A 21,834-nucleotide genomic window follows, 5' to 3' on the forward strand; every position below is an offset into this window, starting at 1 on the left:
GAGTGGTAGGACTGCACTTCTTCATTCTCTGTGATTAGATGCAGTTAAATCACTGGTTCTGACCAATGAATTTTGAACAGAAGTGACGTATCACCTTTAGACTGGAGCATGCAATTGCTGATGTGAAACCTTCTTGAGATATCTTTTCCCTCTGATGTGCTCATCTGGAGTATTCAGTGTGGTAGGACCTCCCTCAGCCTGGGTGCCTGAGTGAGTACACTGAGCTGGGATCTCTGCCATAGTCAGTGAACCCATAGCACAGGCTGGAAATACACTTTGTTTAGCCTGTTGTTTTACTAAGATTTGAGGGGGCCATTTGTTACTGCAGCATAACCTAATCTATTCTGACTGATACAGTCTCCACATTGTTAAGAAATATGAAAGGGGAAGACACCAACTTCACTATTCCTCTCATCTGCCCCAAGCATTCAAAAGAATAACATAGCAGGATTAAAGGTTATGTTTTTAATCATTTTAGTCTAAGAGTGGCTATTTTTGCAGCAATGAAGAGACTTCTGACCTATGTCTCCAGGAGGGTCCTATAACCCAGAGAAAGGGGCATTTCCCTCAGCCCATGGGTGCTCTCTTCCCAAGCAGAACATCCTCAAGGAAGCTTCTGGTCTTGGCCCAGAGAGAGAATTGTTGGAAAGGAAGTTGTAGGTGTTGTCCCGGGACCCAAGTGGAGGTATAACCACTGTTTCATTTGCTCACCCCAAAAACATGTCTAGAAAAGATGTCAGGCTTGGAAAGGTAATATGTGGTAAGGCTGTGCCTGCAGCATGGTTCAGACAGTTTGAATGAGGACAGAGGTTGCCCAGCGTTCCTCCAGAGGGCAGGCAGCTTTGGTCTCGAGTCCCAGCCTCTGCTGGCAGCTGGGAGGCTGAGCCTGTAATAAACTGCAGGAGGGAAGTAGTCATGTGTGTCTGGGGACAAGGGGGTGGGGACAAAGAGGACATTACTCCATTTCTGGCTGAGAGAGGCTGCCCAGGACAGTGCTTCCAAGACACAAGGGGAAGAAAATTGCCAACAAATGGTAGAACCTGGGCCTTTTCTGGTTACCCCAATTCCAGTCCCTGGCAGGGAGTGTCCTGAGGGCCACTTGTTGGGATGAAAGCACTGCTCCTTCTTTTCAGTATGGACAGTATCAAATCTGTTGTTCTGACCCAGCTCTTCTAGCACTTCTCCAGATACCTCTAAAGATGCACAGGATGGGAAAGGAGGGATTTTGATCACTGACTTCCACATTGCAAGATTTCAGAGCTGGCCTCAAAGAACCCCTTTTCAAAAGTGCTTTCACTATTACTGTTAAGTTCTCAAGCTATGTTTCCAGGAGGGCTGCAGGCTGTGCCTTTCAGAGTTCAATACCAAAACCTAGGGTAGAAGGCAGGGAGAAGATAACCTCTCCTCTATCATCTAGGACCTACTGTTCTGCAGCAGGAGCTGTCCTTGTGGCAGGGGTCAGTTTTTACTCAGAGGGAGCCCTAGTATTGTCTGCTCACTGTGCAAGAATACTGTATCCCTGTTTGTGTACTTTCTGAGTCATATTTCTCCCTCTACCTGTCTGCATCTGCTTCCCAGCCTACATCCTTTATGGTTTATAATCAATCTTGCAAAAGAGGTGGCTTCCCAATAGGTGAGATGGCAATGAAAATATATCTCCGTTTTGAGTTACATTAGTTCTGAGAACAAGGGTTCTCCAAGGATTACGATTACACATTTCTACTTCTTTCTTGTCACGACCCCCAACAGGCAGCAACTCCAACAGTGCAGCGCTGACTACTTCACCTCACCTGTCTGGCAACAGGGGCTCTGAATTTGCTTCTGGCCCTAGATTCTGGGCCACTTGGAATTCTGAGCAGACTCCACAGAGTTAACTCACATCCTAGCAGCTTCACTGTGTATTCCCTTCGTGTCAATACCTTTCATCTGCAGAGCTCTTTCTACTTTCACGTCTCCTATTGTCTTCACCCCTCAGAGGCATTTATAAAATTGCAAAATACATTTCTATGGTGCACGTACAGTACTTGCAGTTTCTTTCTCACCATCAGGAAAGCCAAAAGCATTTACACAAACATTCAGTTAAGGACGTCACGGCTTTTGGCATACACAATAGACTCATATTTTTATTCTTTGCCATCTCTTCTTTCCCTTCACTTTTTCACAATGTGTGTTACCCTTTTCAAATGTCTGTCTCCTGATGATATGATATACATTCCCACTTCAGGGTTTTTACCATCTCAGGAAGTATTTAAGCCCAACATCCTTATGCTTTATTCTCGTTTTGCTCTCTTTTCTTTGAACAAGGCTTTGTAAATCCTTTTTCTTTAAATCGCAGTTTGCTTGTTCCTCCTAAGCCATTCCTTTCCTCTTAGTCTTTCTCAACTTGCTCTGAAATTCATGTCACACGTTCAGAGAATAGGTGTGGTTTTGTGTACTCTCTTTGGGTCCTAACAGGTGTTTTCTTTCTTAACCCCCGTGAAATCAAACCGGACATTTGTTTATCCATTTAAACACCAAATGCTTATTGAGTACCTACTATGTGCTAGGTACTAGAAATGCAGCAGGGAATAAGAAAGGCATACTCCCTCATGATTTTATATGTTTATTGGGGAGACTAACAAAGATTTAAATTATTAAACATCCTCAAGCAGGCATTGATATAAGCTCTGAAGAAAAATTAGGCAGAGTAAGGTAAAAAGAAGTAGTGACAACTCAACAACAAAAAGACAGCCAACCCAATTACAAAATGGGAAAACGACTTGAACAAACACCTACCAGAAGAGGAAATACAAATGGCCAAAAGGCACATGAAGAGATGCTCAATGTCCCTGGCCATTAGAGAAATGCAAATCAAAACCACAATGAGATATCATCTCACACCCACCAGAATGGCCATTATCAACAAAACAGAAAATGACAAGTGCTGGAGAGGATGCGGAGAAAGAGGCACACTTATCCACTGTTGGTGGGAATGTCAAATGGTGCAACCACTGTGGAAGGCAGTTTGGCGGTTCCTCAAAAAGCTGAATATAGAATTGCCATATGACCCAGCAATACCATTGCTGGGTATCTACTCAAAGGACTTAAGGGCAAAGACACAGATGGACATTTGCACACCAATGTTTATAGCAGCATTATTTACAATTGCAAAGAGATGGAAACAGCCAAAATGTCCATCAACAGAAGAATGGCTAAACAAACTGTGGTATATACATACGATGGAATATTATGCAGCTTTAAGACAGGATAAACTTATGAAGCATGTAATAACATGGATGGACCTAGAGAACATTATGCTGAGTGAGTCCAGCCAAAAACTAAAGGACAAATACTGTATGGTCCCACTGATGTGAACAGACATTCGAGAATAAACTTGGAATATGTCATTGGTATCAGAGTCCAGCAGGAGTTAGAAACAGGGTAAGATAATGGGTAATTGAAGCTGAAGGGATACAGACTGTGCAACAGGACTAGATACAAAAACTCAAAAATGGACAGCACAATAATACTTAATTGTAAAGTAATCATATTAAAACACTGAATGAAGCTGCATCTGAGCTATAGGTTTTTTTGTTTGTTTGTTTGTTTTTTACTATTATTATTACTTTTATTTCTTTTCTCTATATTAACATTCTATATCTTTTTCTGTTGTGTTGCTAGTTCTTCTAAACCGATGCAAATGTACTAAGAAACGATGATCATGCATCTATGTGATGATGTTAAGAATTACTGATTGCATATGTAGAATGGTATGATTTCTAAATGTTGGGTTAATTTCTTTTTTTCCGTTAATTAATAATAATAAAAAAAGAAGTAGTGAGAGGTCAGATCTGTTTTAAATGGCTAAAAAGACCTCTTGGATGATGCGATGCCAAGCAGAGACCTGAATGAAACAAGGGAGGTGGTTGTGCACTACAGGAGGAGGCAACGCCACGTGTGAAGGCCCCAAGGTGGGGGTGTGATTGGTGCGCTTGAGGGACAGCAAGGAGGCCATTGTGGCTAGAGTTTGGTGAGTGAGAGGAAGAGGCTGGGAGGTGAGGTCAGAGAGGTGGGCTGGGGGCCTTTTAGGTGGCAGACTTTGGAGTTGATCTAAATAGGAGGAGACACATTTGCAGATGAAGAACAAGGATTTGACATAATCTGATTCATGTTTGAGAAGGGTCACTCTGGCTTCTGGGTGGAGAATGGAGAGTAGACAAGCATGGACACAGAATCTATTTAGAAGGCTATGGCAGAAGTACAAGAAAGGTCATGTTCACTTGGTGGACATCTGGAGAAGTGAATGGATTCAAGATATACCTTCAAGGTAAAGTGTTATTATCAACTGAGATGAGAATATCAGTGGAGAAGCAATTGATGGGGGCTGTAGGACATCAGGGTTCAGACTAAAACATATTAGAGTTGATACACAAATGGATATGTGTGAAGAAAGCAACTGGATAGTGATATTTTGAACTTAGAGAGGGTATTGAGGCTAGATATATAGACCAAGGAACCATCAGGGTATAAATAATGTTCAAAGCCTCTGGACTGAATGGGATCACCAGGGTGTAAGAGATACAGGAGAGGAAAAGGAGTTCAAGGACATAGCCTTAGAGAACGTCAAAATTTAAAGGTCAAGAAGAGAGACAGGAACGAGCAGAGAAGATTTAGAAGCAGCAGCCAGTGATACAAGGGGAAATCGGTAGAGTAATGGCTCCCATAGGACAAGTGAGGAAAATATTTCAATTAGGAGGGTTTGATTAATGGGGTCAGCTGTTTTGCATCTTATAACAAAACTCTAAAGCACATAAGAATGTCCCCATTTTATGGAGCAGGAAACTAGTACTTAACACAGTGAGATGGACTGCCCAGAGTTAGGCAACTTTTCTGACAGTCAAGCTTAGAGTCACACCACAAATTTTACCTGTGTCCCCAAAAGGGGGAAAGTACTGTGAGAGTCAGTGATAGAAACATTAGAGAGCCACACAATCCTGCTTTCTTCTGGTGACGTGAGTTGGGGACTTTAATGGCCTTCAAAGAGAGACAGAGAGTGTTGGGTGCTGGCTCCCTTTATCCTGATGGACCATCTTTTAGAAGGCAAGAGAACAATGATGAACTCAAGGAGCTTGAAGGTAGGAAGTAGCTTTACCTTCCCAGGGGGCGTGGGGATTGGCCTTTACAAACATCACTGCCTGAAGCAAAGTGTGGCTAACAAAATGGGGGTTTGTCTTTGGCTAGCTAGAAATTCTGAGCCTCCAAGAAAATCCCTGAAAAGGCAGATTCCCATTCCCTTATCTTTAATTAATTTCAGGAGTCAAGAGATACAGTTCAGGGGTTAGCTATGAGATAGGATGTACAGTGGAAGAGCAAAAAAGTGTGGCAGATGAGGTTTCCCTCTCTCGATATGACTATAGCTGGTTTGCCTGTTTTGAACCTCTAAATGGAAATAGTGTAATAGGGGAGATGAATCATCTGTTTTTGGGGATGATACCAGCCTTGCCTACCTCCGAATTGCATTGCTGTCTTCCCCATTGTGTTATCCTAGAACTCAGGTGCTAGCTCACTCCACACATTGAATCTAACACAAGTCCTACCATTTTTACCTCTGAAGTAGCTCTTGAATCCAATCATGTTTTTCCATCTCCATTACTTTTGCTGGAACCTAAACCATCATCAACATTGGCAGGACTACTGAAAGACTCTTAATTAGTCTCCCCACATCTATTCTGAGCCCTCCAGCCAGCTCTTCACACACAGAGTGGTTTTCATCATCTGTTAGAAACTATCAGTGGCTTCTCACTGTCCTGGTAATGAAGATCAAACTCCACAACTTAACATCTACTGCCACCTTCCTTTTGATCATAATTCAAGCATCATTTTTTCATGAAGACCTTCTTTGGCAACCTTGTCCATTATGGATTGCTTTGTTATCCACTTTCATAAAATGAGAGTCCTTCTCCAAAGAACATACCTCACTTTGTAATTATAAACTTAATTCAGTGATAATTGTATTAATATCTGCTCTCCCCATTGCACATTAAGCCCCATGGCTAGGCTAGGGGCTTTCCACTGGATCTCCACCCCATCTCCATGGCTGTTGCATGATAGGCACTCAATCAATATCTGTTGAGTAAATGACTACCTGTGTGAAGAAGGCTGTGTGGAGCCAAGATGAGTTCATTCAAAGAGGAAAAAAGGAATGAGCAGTAGTTTTTTGTGAACCCATTGCTTTTGGAAATCAGGGTGCAAATGCCATGGACACCAGTCAATTGTGTTCTCCTCTAAAAGAGCTTCTCTAGGATCTGGCCTAGAATCCTCTCAGAGTCCAATGAATTCATCTATAGATATTATCTCTGCTCCACATCCCTATCATCAGCCCCCTGTTAGGTCTCCACAAAAAAACCACTTACACCATCCACATTGTGTATTTAATTAAAATGTGGGGCTCACTTCGAATAGTCACACCACAGATGGACCAGCTGTTTTCATTTCTTAGCTGCTAAAACAAACACCAGAAGAAGGATTTGACTTCACAGCAGGAATTTATTGTCTCATAGTCTCAGAGGCTAGATGGCTTGATTCTCCAGGGGGTTGGTATCTTCTGGACGGCTGCTAATCTTTGGAGTTCCTTGACTTTTCCTAGGCAATGTACATGGAGGCATCTTCTTTTTTCTCTTCCAGATTCTGCTGACTTCCACCTTCTGGGATCTTCCTATGGCTTCTCTTTTAATGTCTGAATTTCATTCTGCTTATTTAATGTCATCTGGATTAAAGCCAAAACTGATCTAGTTGGCCATAACTTCACTAAAAATAGTATCTTCAGAAGGTCCTATTTACAATGGTTACACTCCCATAGGAGTGAGTTGAGTTTGAGAACATGTTTTTCTGGGGCACATAATACAATCCCCAATACCCATTATCTCCCATTTCCCCACTTCTATTCTTCTCCTTCCCCTTCCTAGATATGCCTCTTTCCTCTCCCCACCACAAAAGAATGTCAAATCCCTCTTCAATGTGTGCACCTTCCCATTTCCTTTGCAGTGCTTGCTGGAGGGCCTCAGCTTCTATCCCCAAACTTGCACACACTAACTCACTGAGAGGGTGAGAAAGAAAAAAAGAGTTCATGTCTTAGTATGACATGAACTCTTAAAGAACATTCAGGATTATAAATGGGGGCTTCCCTCCTCACCCCAGAGTCATAAAGAGAAGCTACAACATAGAGGTGAAATAGTAAAACCTAGGACGCTTTAATAAAAATAATGCAAGAGTTTATTCTTAGCCTTTTCTGGGACATACCATTGGTGGTAACTTGAGTGAAATCATGGAACTTTATTATAATCACCTGAGGAATTTTAGAAACTAAGCCAGCTTGGGCCCACAGGCTGGCCCCACCGCTGAGAATCTCGTTCAGCTGGTTAGGATGGGATCTGGCATTGGTATTGGTAAAACCACCCAGGCAAACCTAATGTATAGCCAGGGTTGAAAACCCCTGTTGGACCATGTCCCTCCCTTTAGAGACAAGGACACTGAAACTCAGAGAGCAAATCTTCAGCTCAACGGAGATACCTTGTTACTCATAATTCTATTTCTAAGTGGTTTAAAAACTCACTTTTAAACCTCAACATTCCATTCTTGGATTTTTTTTTTTACTGTTAATTAATTTATCCAGTGCTTTAAATTCCTTCTTTCAGGGACGCTAGAAGGTCTTAGACTTTCTAAGCACTGGCATATGAATGTTTTTTTCATTGCATTTTCACATAGATGGCTACTGAGTGGTATCAATGCAGTGCTTCTCAGACTGTAATTGGGCACGTAAATCACCTGGGGGATCTCATTAAATGCAGATCCTGACTGAGAAGGTCTGGGTTGGAGCTGGAGAAGCTGCATTTCTAACAAGCTTCCAAATGCCACTGATGTTGTTGGTCCGTGAATCACACTTTGAGTCTCCAGGGTGAAGTGGAGCATTAGTTTCTCTTTGCCCACCACACTTTCCCATCCCCTTTGTCAAGTAACTTTAGGGCATTTCTCCTGCTTTTGGGATCTTCATGAGGATGCCATTCCTTACCACAGGGATTTCTACTTGGTCACTGGAGGAGATAAATTCTATTCCACCCAGATTGGCAGACTGAGAGCATGGGAGGAGGCAGTAGGCATTGTGTTTGCCATGTGGAGAAACCCAACCGAAGCCGAGCACAACAAAGGTGAGAGATAGAGGGTTTTGATGTCATCACTTGAGCCTCTGAATTTTACTCTACCTCAAGACTTATTTTCAGAATTGTTCAGTTATCCAACTTAATGAATTTCTGCCCCCTCAAGGTAGTCGAAGTTACATTTCATTTTTATGTATATAGAAAGTGGTTCCAAGAATTGTGAGTTACAAAATTGTTGTGGGGAATTAGCTAAATTAAGGCTTTGTTCAAGATGGTGAAGATTTCTCCTAATCCTGGGTGGGATTTGGCAATATTTATTACACAAGAGTCAAGCATATGGTTAAACTTTTACTTGTTGAAGTGGAGCCTGTTCTACCTCAGGCTTCATTCCAAGTGTTTATTGAAACTGGAGCTTTCAGGTGACCAGAAAACTACCTGGGTGTTGGAGCACGCTGGCTTTTTTTTTTTTTTTTGCAGACTAGTAAGTTCTTGCAAGAAAGGATCAAGGTTCAGTCCCAGCTACCTGTCTGCAAGCGGGAAAGGAATATCATATACCTGTGGTAAGAGAAGCCCCTTCTACTGGGGTCAGCTATCCAAGCCAGTCAGATCATCACACACCCTGAACTTTCATACTGATTATTGATCATATTAGTTCTGTATTGTTGCATAAGAAATTACCATAAATTTAGCAGCTTAAAACAACAAACACTTATGATATTTCTGTGGGTATGGAAATCCTAGGGCTACATAGCTGGATGCCTCTGACTTAGCGTCTCTTATAAGACTACAAGTGAGGTATCAGCCAGGGCTGTGGTGTCATCTGAAGTTTTGACTTGGGGTGGAGGCAGTTTCCACTTCCCAGCTTTCTTACCTGGTTGACAGGCCTGGATCCCTTGCCATGTGGGGCTTTCCACAGGATTATCTCGTGTTATGGTAGCTGGCTTCCCCCAGAGGGAATGATCCAGGAGAGAGGGAGGAAGCCAAGCCACAAGCCAGTCTTTTTACAATCTGCTCTCTTAGAAGTGGGTCAGTAAGTTCAGCCCACAGTCACTGGAGCGCATGACTCTCGGGAGGTGGTCATTACTGGAGCTACCTTAGAAGCTGCTACAGAAACCCATGGAGTAATAAGCTTGCAACCCTTGAAGCTGTACCAAGAGCCTCTCCAATGCCTTCTGCTGTCTATCCTTCATCAGGGGCAAAATCTGCCACCTCTGGAATTGATATGGGGACAATCAGCAATTGGTGATGGTTGGAGGTGGAGACCAAGAGTGAAGCTCTTGGCTCCAAGTCTTGCTGGGAAAGGGAGTGGCCCAGATACAGGGACCATAGCACTCAGTAAGATTCCTGGTGTTGCTTATTCAGATTTTATGGAAATCAAATTTATCAACAGTTAATTCAGTTTTAAGTGAATTACACTGTGAGAGAAACTCTGAGTCTGGCTAAGAGGGGTCTCTGTTTGCTCAGCCCCTATAATATCCTCAGGCCTGTGTCACGTGGCCGATAGACAATGGCCTGCTAAGTGGTTACTGCCACCAATTCTCTTTTGTACCTCTCTCAGGTGTGGCTGTGGAAGAGAGTAGAAAGAGGCTCCAGAATGTTCTGTTCCACTCCAGTAGGAGCTGGGATGGCCTATTGGCCACTGAAGTCAATTCCCCTACTTTCCTTTTCTAAATCAGAGTTACTATTATGTTAATCCTATTTTCCCTCTATCATTGTAATACTGGGCTTCTTGGAAGTGGTTAGAGCTATCATTTAGCTTTAGGATAAGGAGCTTGGGGAGTCACATATGGCCTTGAATGAGGTGGACAGAGTAACTAGACATAGAACTGAGTTGTCTTCCTTTGGGGGAAAAGGTGTACAGGGTTTTGATTATATTTTGGGTTGTAGCCTTACATTAGGTGGAGGCATTTTTTTTTTTAATGAATATAAAGGAAGAAGGGCCTAAGTATGTGAGGCCACAGGGTGGAATATAGTGGAAGATGCAACTATGGTCGTAATGATCCTGGAATGATTCCCTATCTCCTTTTCCCCCAGTCCCTTGGGGGACCTTCTCTCCCACTCCAGGGTAGAGCTGTGAGCCTGCCAATCAGAGAACCTCACCCTTCCTCCTCAGGGTTTCTGTCTTAGTTCTGACATGGGAAATGTCTTAACTAAAACAGATGCATATAGAATAACTTGCTCTCAGCCCTCCCCTCCACCAAACTTTGTTGATTATGTTTGGCATTAAATGCTACAGAGGATAATTTCGAAGTTAATGTGTTGTTTTTAAATAAGAATGTAGGTTGCCTGTTAAGCCTGATTTCACCCTTAAGTTCAAGATGCGTCTATATCTAGTAGGAACTTTGGCTAATATTTGTTGAACACATTCGATCTGCTAACTTAGGTCTTCAGTTTAAGGACATTTTCCTATTATTAAATTGTTGATATTTGCTTATGATCTATTTGTCTTACCCTCTCCAAATACATAGTTAATCTGTATTATGGATCTCTCTGTCTCTTCTCTCTTATCTATTTGTAGCATCTGCTCTTTCATGATTTTATTTTATTTTTACTTTTTCTCTTCCTCTTCATTGTGGTTGAGTTCCTCAGTAGTGTCCTCTACATTGCTGATGTGATATTCTTGTGCTGTTGATTCTTTTCTCTACACTTTTTGTGCATTAAAAATATCTTTTCGCGTGTTTAATAGTAACATTCTCTGCTTATCTCATCTAGCTCCCTATTTATAACTCCCTCTAAGCAGCTGCCTTTTGATCTCACTGTGTTATCTTTTGTTTTGATATTGTTGACAATACAAAACAAATGTCTAAAATTGATGTCTCTTCCCTGCAGTAATTTACAAAAAAAAAAAAAAAACACTCTTCTATTGCCTCAGAAGGAATATACTATCCATCTGTGTTTAGCATCTTTTAACTGGTCCCAAATTATTTTACTTCTATTTTCTCACCCTTGAACAATAAAGTTTCTGTGTTTGGAATTTGTTCCCCTAAACTGTATGTGTGGATTCTTCTGGAAACATCTTATTTAGGTCTTAGGCTCTTGGAAATCCTGAGAACTGGAGAGAGATCCATAGCTATGGACAATATCAGAAGGGGAATTTCATGAATGGGCAGTGACTTTCCTATAACAAAGCCACTGAGCTGGGCAACCTGTCCAGGTTTTTAGATGGTCCCACTTTTTGCCCATATGTATGAATGGGCCATATATATTGTTTTGTGGGAAAGAGGATGTTTGCTGCTGTTTCCATCCCACTGTTTGATAGAGCTGCCCATGCCCTGGTCTACCAGTAGAGTTGCCTCTACAATTTCCCATTGCTCCTTCTGGTACTGTTACCCACCACATCAAGGAGGAGGCCTCATTTGTACATTGCTGTTTATGTTGGCAGTGTTCGTGATTCTCAATGGATGGAGGTGGCCTAAGCGTACAACAACTAAGGAAAAGAAGGGGGAACTGTGGTGTATACTTAGAATGAACTACTGAGCAGTGCAAGAAGGAATGAAGTTGTGAGGCACACAACTAGGTGAATGAACCTTAAGGACTGTATGTTGAATGCAATGTCAGAAACAAAAAGACAAATATTATCATACCTCAAGCATATGGACTAACTATAGCATAAAAAACTTGGTGAACTGAAGTTGAGAGCTTGGTTTATCTGGTTGGGGCCTATTGTAAGCTCTTACAGCAGTCACACATATTTAGAAGTTGTAACTGTTATTTCTAGATTTGGAGATACTGAGCTGTTTGTATATAACCTGGTCATTGCCTGAAACTTTGGGTATTTATGTGATACCTGAAACTCAGAGTTAGAGCTCTGAATCTATGAAAGGCAGCAGTAACCCACTAGGGAACTGTTTATAGCATTGATGAATGGATCAGACTTTGACTAGATACATGAATTAAGCTGATCTAGATAGGACTAAGGTAGATTAGAATACAGGGTACAGGATGATATCATCCATATTTTCAAACTTCAACTTCTGTGTGAGACCAAGGGGAGAGATACTTATTTGGTACAAAATTTATATTTTGGGTGGTGTAGTACCTAATTTAACTCATATGGACATTTTAGTTGAGCACCATAAGTACATGGAATCTTGAATAGAACATGAGATCTTGTTGGTTTGTCCAGGTTAGTGTGATGCCCGGATAAAAATATAGGCAGTGAATAAAGAAGGATTTGCAAGGTCCCCCTGGGGGGATTGGGGGAAAGGAAGAAATATTCAACTTCCCCATTTGGAGAACTCCTGATTCTCTCAAGTAGTAGGGACAACCAAGTCAATAAGCTGAGCCCTCAATCTTGGGGTTCACCCCTATGAAATTTATTATAAGTAATTTCTTATAATACTAAGAGTCACCCCCAAAGAACCTATTGTGTTGCTCAGATATGGCCTCTCTCTCTAAGGCAACTCAGCAGGTCAACTCACTGCCCTCCCTCCTACGTGGGACATGACTCCCCAGGCTGTAAATATCCCTGGTAATATGGGACAGAACTCCTGGGATGAGCCAGGACCTGACATTTTGGGTTTGAGGAAAACTTCTTGACCAAAAGGGAGAACAGAGAAATGAGACAAAATGAAGTTTCAGTAGCTGAGTGATTTCAAAGAGGTTTTGAGAAGTTGTCCTAGAGGCTATTCTTATGCATTATGCAGCTATCCCTTTTTAGTTTATGGTGTATTGGAGTGGCTGGAGGGAAGTACCTGAAACTGTTGAGTTGTGTTCCAGTAGCCTTGATTCTTGAGGACGATTGTATAACAATATAGTTTGTACAATGTGACTGTGTGATTATGAAAAAGCTTGTATTTGATGTTCCTTTTATTCAGGGTATGGAAAGATAAGTAAAAAGAATGGATACAAAAGTAATAAATAATAGTGGAGATAGGAGTAAAATAAATGGGTAGATTGAAATACTAATGGTCAATGAGAGGGAGGGATAAGGTGTGGTAGTTAGGTTCAAGTGTTAACTTGGCTAGGTGAAGGTGCCTAGTCCTGTTGCTGTGGACATGAGCCGATGGCATTGAACCTCGTCTGTCACTGATTACATCTGCAGTCGGCTAGGAGGCGTGCCTGCTGCAATGAATGATGTTTGATTTAATTGGCTGGTGCTTAAATGAGAGAGCTCAACGTAGCACAGCCAAGCGGCTCAGCATACCTCATCTCAGCACTCGCAGCTCAGCTCAGGCCTTTGGAGATACAGAAAGGAATCACCCTGGGGAAAGTCACTGGAACCCAGAGGCCTAGAGAGAAGGCCAGCAGAGATTGCCCTGTGCCTTCCTGTGTAAGAAAGAACCTCAGCTGAAAGTTAGCTGCCTTTCCTCTGAAGAACTATACATTAACTAAACAAATCCCCTTTTATTGAAAGCCAATCTGTCTCTGGTGTGTTGCATTCCAGCAGCTAGCAAACTAGAACATAAGGGCTATGGGATGTATGAGTTTTTTTCTTTTTTCTTTTTATTTGCTTTTCTGAAGTGATGTTAATGTTCTAAAAATGATCATGGTAATGAATACACAACTATGTGATGATATTGTAAACCATTGATTGTAACCATGTACAGACTGTATGTATGTGAAGATTTGTCAACAAAAATATTTTTTAAAAAGAAGGTCCCCAGTCCCCAAAATTGCCACCACTAATGGAATACATGACACTTCATAGTGTCATCAATTTTCCATGCTTCACATATCAACCCAATACCCTTCCCTATGCCTGGAATTTATCAGTTTATCTTTTTTTACCCTTCCAGTTTCTACCCATCCTTGAACATTTAACCTAATAGTCCTCTTCCACGCAAAGCATCTTTAGATTTCTCCAGCGTTTGTTCTCCTATTGTACCTTAAATATATCGGCATTTCAACATTTGGTAAGTCATGTTTTAATTCCTTATTGTCTTCTCTTCCTAGTTAGCATATGAGTTCTAAGTTGCCAGGGATGTGTTTTATTCATCTCTATTATCTCTTCTGTGTTCTTGGCATCTAACAGACAGCTCAGTAAATGTTTATAAATGAACTGAGTGAGAAGAGTTACACACCCGAAAAGAGCATTTCAACCTAAAGGCATTTTATCTTTAGTTTGAGAAAGAGCACAGGAGTTTGCTTGGAAGCTCAATTTTGACTGTGCATTAGTGGTTTATGTGTACATCGTTTTGAATCTGTTGGGGACCCCAGAAAAGACATGTCCTTTAATCCTCATTCAATATTGCTAGGTGGTAGCTTTTTTATAGTTCCCATGGAGATGTGACCCACCCAATTGTGAGTGATAACTTTTAATTAGATAGTTTCCATGGAGATCTGTCTCCACCCATTCAAGGTGAAGTTACTTACTGGAGCTCTTTAAGAGGGAACTATTTTGGAAAAAGCTTTAGAGTCTGTCTGTACAACCAGAGACCTTTCGAGATGAAGAAGGAAAACGCCCCCAGGGGAGCTTCACGAAACATGAAGCCAGGAGAGAAAGACAGCAGACTTCACCATGTGCCCCTCCAGCTGAGAGAGAAACCCCAAACTTCATTAGCTTTTCTTGAGTGAAGGTAACCTCTTGTTAGTGCCTTCATTTGGATGTTTTCATAGCTTTGCTTTAATTTAGGCCATTTTCATAGCTTTGCTTTAATGTGGACATTTTCATGGACTTAGAACTATAAACATGCAACTTAATAAACTCTCCTTTTTAAAAGTCATTCCATTTCTGGTATATCACATTCTTGTAGCTTGCAAACTAGAACAGTATAGGAGATTAGAAGTCCAAAATCAAGACTTCGTCAAGCTATGCTTTCCCTATGAGTCTGTGGCATTCTGGTGTTGGCTCACTGCAATCCTTGGAGTTCCTTGGCTTGCATTTCAGCCTCCTGTTTCATGGAGAGCTTTCCCTCCTTGTGTCTGATCCTCCAGTTTCCATTGACTTCCAGTCTTCTGGGTCCTGTGGTGCTTCCTCTGCTTGACTGTGTCTGAATTTCTTCTGCTTATGAAAGGATAACAATAATATGGATTCAGGCCCACCCTATTTCATAAGTTGGGCCACATTTTAACTAAAACAATATCTTCAAAAGGTCCTATTTATAAATGTGTTCACACACACCCTCCCCCCAAGAATGTGGATTAAGGTGAAGAATATGTCTTCGTTGGGGAGCATAATTCAATCCACCATTGCTGGAACTGTAATTTTCTTATGTCCTCCTTTCTGTGTTTTCCTTGTATTTTATCTATGATAATCCTCTGGGCTTACAAAACCATAGAGCATTCCAAAACCTCTGTGCAGAGCACATAGTCTTCACCCTTCATAGTCACTTGTTATTTGTAACCATCCCTCCTGTTAATTGGAAGAGGCTTTTAACTTAAAAAAGAACACAGCACACTTTCTCATGTTGTTGTAGCTATAAATCACATTATCTTTTTAGCAAGGTGCCAGTCCTTCACTCCTGACAGAAATGCAAGATTGAATATCCTCTCTGATAGGTATTCTTTATTTTCAATATTTCAGCCAAATATCAAACAGACAGGAGAACTTTTTAAAGAGATTCCTAATAGTTTTGAAGGGACGATTGAGATAAGGCCTGGTGCTAATTACATTCTAGTTTTCCCTATAATTGAGTGGCTCACTAAAGATCTAGCGAATGACAGGAACTTTTGCATTCCTATCTTTAGATGCAGAAAGTATCTCCAATAAATTAAGGAGGTGACATTTTTTTTCAAACCTTGTGGCTTTTATCTTTCTTTTTGCAGCTTTGAGGTATAATTAAAATATGAAAAAATGCACCTATTTAAAGCGTACAGTTTGACAAATTTTGACATTTGTATACATCTGTGAAACCATTATCACGATCAAAGTAATGTGCATGGATATGCACAATGTTGTGGTTTCATATGCCATTAGGGTCAAGGGTTCCAAATTTAAGGAGTAATGAATGTCATCAATTTTTACCTGCTGCAGCCTGCGCAGGGTTACCCAAACTGTGAAGTTAAAAGCATGGTTTTACACACTGCCAAGTCTGCTCAAAGCTTCTGACCCCAACTAGAAGGAGTTAGGGCCCAACTACACAGTTAAAAAGTGGGGTCCACACAGGACTTCCCTGACTTCTCATACCACCCTGTGGGTCGGTGATTCTCTAGAAAGACTCCTAGAACTCATGAAACTTATGACCTTCATGGTTATATTTACTACAGGGAAAAGATAGAGAAAGTCAGCCAGAAGAAGAGACACCTTGGACAGAGTCTGGGAGGGTTCCAAACATAAGGCATCCATTGCCCTCAAGACTGTTTACTGTCATGGAATCAACCTGTGACAATAAGCACCGAGTACTGCCAACCTGGGAAGCTCAGTGAAAATTCAGCATACACAGTTTTATAGTTTTTACTGAGGCTTCATTACATGGATGTGAACTCTCTAGGTCAACCAATATTATATGACCCAAAGGCCCCACTCTAAATCATATGGTCAGCCTTTCTGATTTGAACCTTCCCCTACCCTAAGGCTATCAGGTGTGGTTGGTCCCACTCCAGCCATCTCACTAGCATACAAAGATATTCCTATCACTTGGGGAATTCTAAGACCTCCTTTCAGGCAAGGCCAACTTCCTTACTACCCAGATTTTTTTTTTCCATACAGCTTTACACTCTTGTCAGGTTTCATTTACTTTGCTACCACAAGAATCAATTCTTTCTCAGACCTTGGAATGGATTTTGTTTTCCCTTGAAACTGATGATGGTTAATCTGTAGTCAGTGACATATGAAGGCAGGGGGACTCTCATCCACTCGGTCCTGACCTTCTTTTCATAGAATCACAGTTCTCTGAAAGGTTAATCTTTCAGAAACCTCTCTCCCCCATCCTGATCACAATTCCAGCTATGCTGATAAGAATGAGTATTTCTACCACCGTTTCTGTCACTGAATCATTCTCATGGCTTCATGATCTGTTTCACATGTTGACCTTGAATTCTACCTGATTCTTGATCACAGTTTCTCCAATGACAAATCAGTGATAACTGTAGAATCCAGGATTCAGGTAGCATACTAGCAGGTGTCTAGGTTGTAAGGGTTGTAGGCTGGGAAAACAAAGACTAACAAATGGTAGTTTGGATGATGTTAGCCATCATATAGGTTTAATTTGAGTGTGCAATTGAAAGCATCCTAACTCAGAATAGGAACTTTTAACACTCAGAGTGCTCCATCACAAAGGCTAATGCATTTCAATTTTCCCAGGCAGAATTCTGGAATTCAAACAAGAATCAGAAAGTCTTTACCTGATCTTGTGGTCACTTGTTTGATAAATATGATAGAGAAGCCATGTCTCCACAGTACTTTAAAAATTGTTGTATAAATACTGCTTGAAACAAGATCATCCACCTTGGGAATAATTTTACCACAGACAAGAGTTCCACAGGTGTGATAATTACAATGTGATTTAATCTGTGTTTGTTCCTGTGGTATATTTACTGCCTATTCTGGCAATAGAATCTAGTAACGTTTGGGAAGAACTATCTGTATTTGAAGGTGAGGAGGGTGGTTGTCAAGAGGGAGAGGTTAATTATAGGTTAGCAGATGGAAGTACAAAATGATTAGCAGATAAGAATTTAGAAAATATGTGGAAAAACTCCCTGAATCTAGCTTAAAGAGATGATGATCAATGCAACAGACATGGTTGCATGTTTTTGTTTTAGTTACTATTGCTTCATGATCCTGATTTTCCTAACCATAATTATTATTCACCAATAATTACTATTAGCCATAATAATTCAGTGACCAAAACAGCCATTTTATTTTCATAGACTCTGTGGGTCCAGAATTTGGACAAGATCTACCAGGCATGGCTCATCTTCTATCCAGTATGTCTGTGGACTCAGTAAAAGACTCAATGGCTTGGGGCTGGAATCATTTGCATCTGTCTTCACTTGCATTTCTAGCAGTTAATGTTGGATATAGGCTAGGACCTCAGCTGAGATTGTTGACTGGAATATCTACACAAGTCTTTTACAAGTAGCTTGGACTGCCTGACAACATGGCAGCCTCAGGGTAGCTGGACTTCTTACATGGGACTCATAGTTTCAAGTTGAAGTTTATTCACTTTTATGATGCAACTTTGGGAGACACATAACACTTGTGTTGTACTCTTTCGGTCAAAGCTCTTGCAGGTCTCAAGGGGAGGGGACAAGCTTCAAGGACAAGAGACCTAGATGCTCATCTCTTGATGAGAGGGGTGTCAAAGAATTTGTGAGGCATGTTTTTAAATTGTCACAATTTTGTGACTCATCTCACCTATCATATGCTAAGCTCCTAAAAGATTTATCCAGTGATCTTTACATATACTTTCATTTCACTCCTGAGTGATCTCAATAAGTAGTTGTTGAATAAATGAATGAAGGTGCTCAAAAGGATAGCCTGAATCTTCCAGGTAAGAAGATGGTAAGATGTTGGGTAGAATCAAATCTTAAGATAGCAAAGTATGTAGAAAAATGTGTTATGTGCAGCAAGAAAGGAATAAAAAGTCAAGAAGGACAGTGTAAACCATAGTTTTTTCCCAGGGGAATGTGAACTATGTGAAGGTTGAGACAGAGTCTACCATTTTCTCAGCTCTATCCAAACCTTGTACAGTGCATGGCATATAGGAAGTGCTTCGTGAATGCTTTGGGGTTGATGAAAAAAAATAACCTTACTATGAATCTGCCCCAAACTTGTGTAAGATTAGGTATAGGGGTGAAGACATAACCAGAGATACAACCTGGAAGAGAGGGTTTGATAGGTCTATGTGAGGCTATGCTAGTTGTCTTTGAATACTGAGACAAATTCTAAGCAGCAGAAGTTAAGACATGATCTGTGATGTTCCAAATGAGAGAACTAAGACCAATGGAGAGGAGAGTGTGGGGTTTACTTTGGGAAAAGCTATGCAACCGCAGAATGGGCTGTGAGCTCTCCTTCACTGAAGTGTGTTTAAGCATGGTAAAAAAAATTTTGGTCTGAATCACGCTGAAAAGATTAATGAGGTAGAAAAGTGGTTCAATCTAACAGAAGCAGATCCATAAAATGAGCAGGAATTCAAAGACAGAAGCATTATAAGAACCTTACCAATCTTGGTTTAACTCAATAGGAAATATAAGGATAAAAAACATCCAAAATAAAACCTCTGTGTGAAACTGTCAATAATAATTACTCATTTTTTGGCATTCTAACAAGTGGTTTCTGGAAACCTTCTAAGGGTTTAAGGTCAGATTGGGAAATACGACTACCAGTATTAGAACATCCTACTCTCCATCAGAGGTACATGGACACAGGTGAGAATTCTCCCAGATTGGTGGTTCTCAAAGTGTGGTCCCTGGACCAGGAGCATCAGCACCACAGGGAACTTGTTAGAAATGCAAATCATAGAGCTCCCTACCAGACATACTGAATCATGAACTCAGGAGTGTGGCCCAGCATTCTGTGTTTTATCAGGTCTTCCAGTTGATTCTGACGCAAGACAAAGTTTGAAAACCACTGTATTAGACCACATCTAAGTACTCACCTCTAAGGCCCCTTATAACTTTGAGATATTTCTTCATCAATACAAATATTCCACATAAGCTCCTTGAAGGTACAGATCACACTTCATATTTCCCTTGGTTACTTACAGGGAACCACAGTTCTGCAAACACATCAGATTAACAAGAAAAAAAAAAAAACACATTTGATGTAATTCCAGTTGTTGGACCATTTCAAGTGACTTGAAATCGTGTCTCCAAACTTCAGAGACAGTTATCCCTTTTATTTCCTAGGTTACCTGCCCTCCCAGGGCCTTCCTTGAGGCTTAAGGATTAACCAAATAGGATCTTATTCTGTTTTCCAAAAGGAATTCTCCAAAGCTGGTGGGGGAGCAGTCGTCAGGAGTTCAAACCCTTGTGAAGAGTCGATATTCAACCACTGTGAATTGTTTTTATTTCATTTCACATAGTTCCTGGACAGAACATACGTTATCAAACACTATGCTCAATTTGACTGCCTTATACCTTTGTGGCAAATGGTAATGATCATCCAAATTAAGAGGATGTTAAGAAGAGTTAGAAAGGCTGATAGAGAAAATATGGAGACCCCTCATTTTATGGATGTGGCAATTCAGATGCAGAAAAGTCAAGTGCTTTACCAGCTCTTAATGAAAGTCAAGGATTAGACCCCAGATCGCTGACTTCTAGGTCAGAGTGTTTACCCTGACATTAGAAATTCCCAAAGAAGAGTGAGAGAGAGATCTCTCCACTTTAGAATCGGAAGTAAAAGTAAATGCCATGTTGCATTTAGAGTTTACCAACATTAGTGTATGCAAATTGTATACCTCTGTTCAGAGGATATGGTATGTCTGGATTAATCTCCTCTATTGCTACCTTAAGTAGAAATGACTAGTCATGTATTTCACTAACTGAATCACATTGGACAGAAAATAAAATCACTGCCCCAGAGCCCTTTCTGACACTAATGTATGCATGTTTATCTTTGCCTTCACACTCCACTAGACAGTTTGTGTCTGGGACGATGCTTCTCAAAGTGGTCTTAAAGGAGGAGAAAGCTATGCTCATAGCTCTAGCTAGGTTTGACTGGTGAATATTCAGTCATAGATGGGCTTAAAAGGGCTGGTGTTACAGTTCATTAACTGGATTCTAGAGCAGCTGATTTGCCAAATGCCAGGCCCAGACCCTCTGGGCACTAAGAATGTACTCAAGAAATGTAAATGACTTCCTGACTTTGCACCGTCTACCATTTCAGTCATTATATTTGTTTGAATTAGTTTCTTTAATGGATTTTTATTAGAGAAGCTTTATGACTAATGAGTGAGAACACAAGTGCTGGAGTTTGGTTTCTAAGATCAGCTCTAACCCTTCACTTGCTCTGACACCTCAGGCAAGTTACTTACCCTCCCTCTGACTCACCTTCAAACTGGTAAGGGTTCAAGCAGAAAAAGAGAACCACTAGAATGTGTGTATGTGTGTATACATATAATGTAGTAACAGGGATTTGGCTTTACATAATCATGGAAGCTGGTGAACCAGTCTCCATAAGGCTCTCGTCTTGGCATCTAAAAATGATACTTGAAGTCTGTAAGGCCAGCAGTTGTGAAAGAAACATGAACGTTTCAGATGGAGGAGGGAAAGGACAAGCTAGAACTCAAAGGCATGAGTGGAAGCCCGTCAGAATAAACCAGAACCTCCATCAATTCTCACTGCCTTCAACTTTGATTGAGTGTCCTGCTGGGAATGGGGAAGCTGAAGGTGGCCTCAGGGGAAGTTGGAAAGGTTGTAAGCTCCACGCCAAGCAGAGTGAGCCCACGGACCAATGACAATGTGCGCGCTCCTACGTGTATGCATGTAGGGGTGGGGGTGTTTTAACAAAATGGCTGCCGCTTCACTTCCGCCCTCCAAATCTCGCAGGAAAATATCCCTGTGACCTACCCAAACTGGAAATTTACGGGGAATGGAATTCTGGGAACGGAAATTCTACGTCGCCGAATTGACTCATTGTAAAGCCAACACCATATGGGGCTGACAACCGGACCACTGTGTGAGCTTGTTAGGAGGTTTTGATAAGTGGGGATCCTGGAGCAATGCTCAGTGATTATGCTGATGTGACATATGGTTCCCACTCTGAGCATTTGTCAATTTAAGGTATCACAGGGGCTAGAAATACTTAGTCCCTCTTCTCAGATTCCTCACATTCTAATGTGAGAGAACACATGCAGATGAGACATCCTAATTGTAACAA

At 41.1% G+C, this 21,834-nt stretch overlaps 1 long non-coding RNA gene across 3 annotated transcripts in view; it reads right to left on the reverse strand.

Annotated features, from left to right (window-relative positions):
• The window catches only part of LOC143686093 (uncharacterized), a 54,566-nt gene extending 33,090 nt beyond the window's left edge, over window positions 1-21,476 (reverse strand). For all 3 annotated transcript variants that reach the window (XR_013176892.1, XR_013176893.1, XR_013176891.1), the window contains exons 1-2: window positions 21,006-21,476; window positions 19,613-19,732 (exon numbers count right to left, since the gene is read on the reverse strand). This is a non-coding gene — a long non-coding RNA (uncharacterized LOC143686093). The remainder of the gene's footprint in view (window positions 1-19,612; window positions 19,733-21,005) is intronic.
• Window positions 21,477-21,834: the final 358 nt, after the last annotated feature.

The sequence above is a fragment of the Tamandua tetradactyla genome, chromosome 6 (genome assembly GCF_023851605.1).
Source record: "Tamandua tetradactyla isolate mTamTet1 chromosome 6, mTamTet1.pri, whole genome shotgun sequence".
Lineage (NCBI taxonomy): Eukaryota > Metazoa > Chordata > Mammalia > Pilosa > Myrmecophagidae > Tamandua > Tamandua tetradactyla.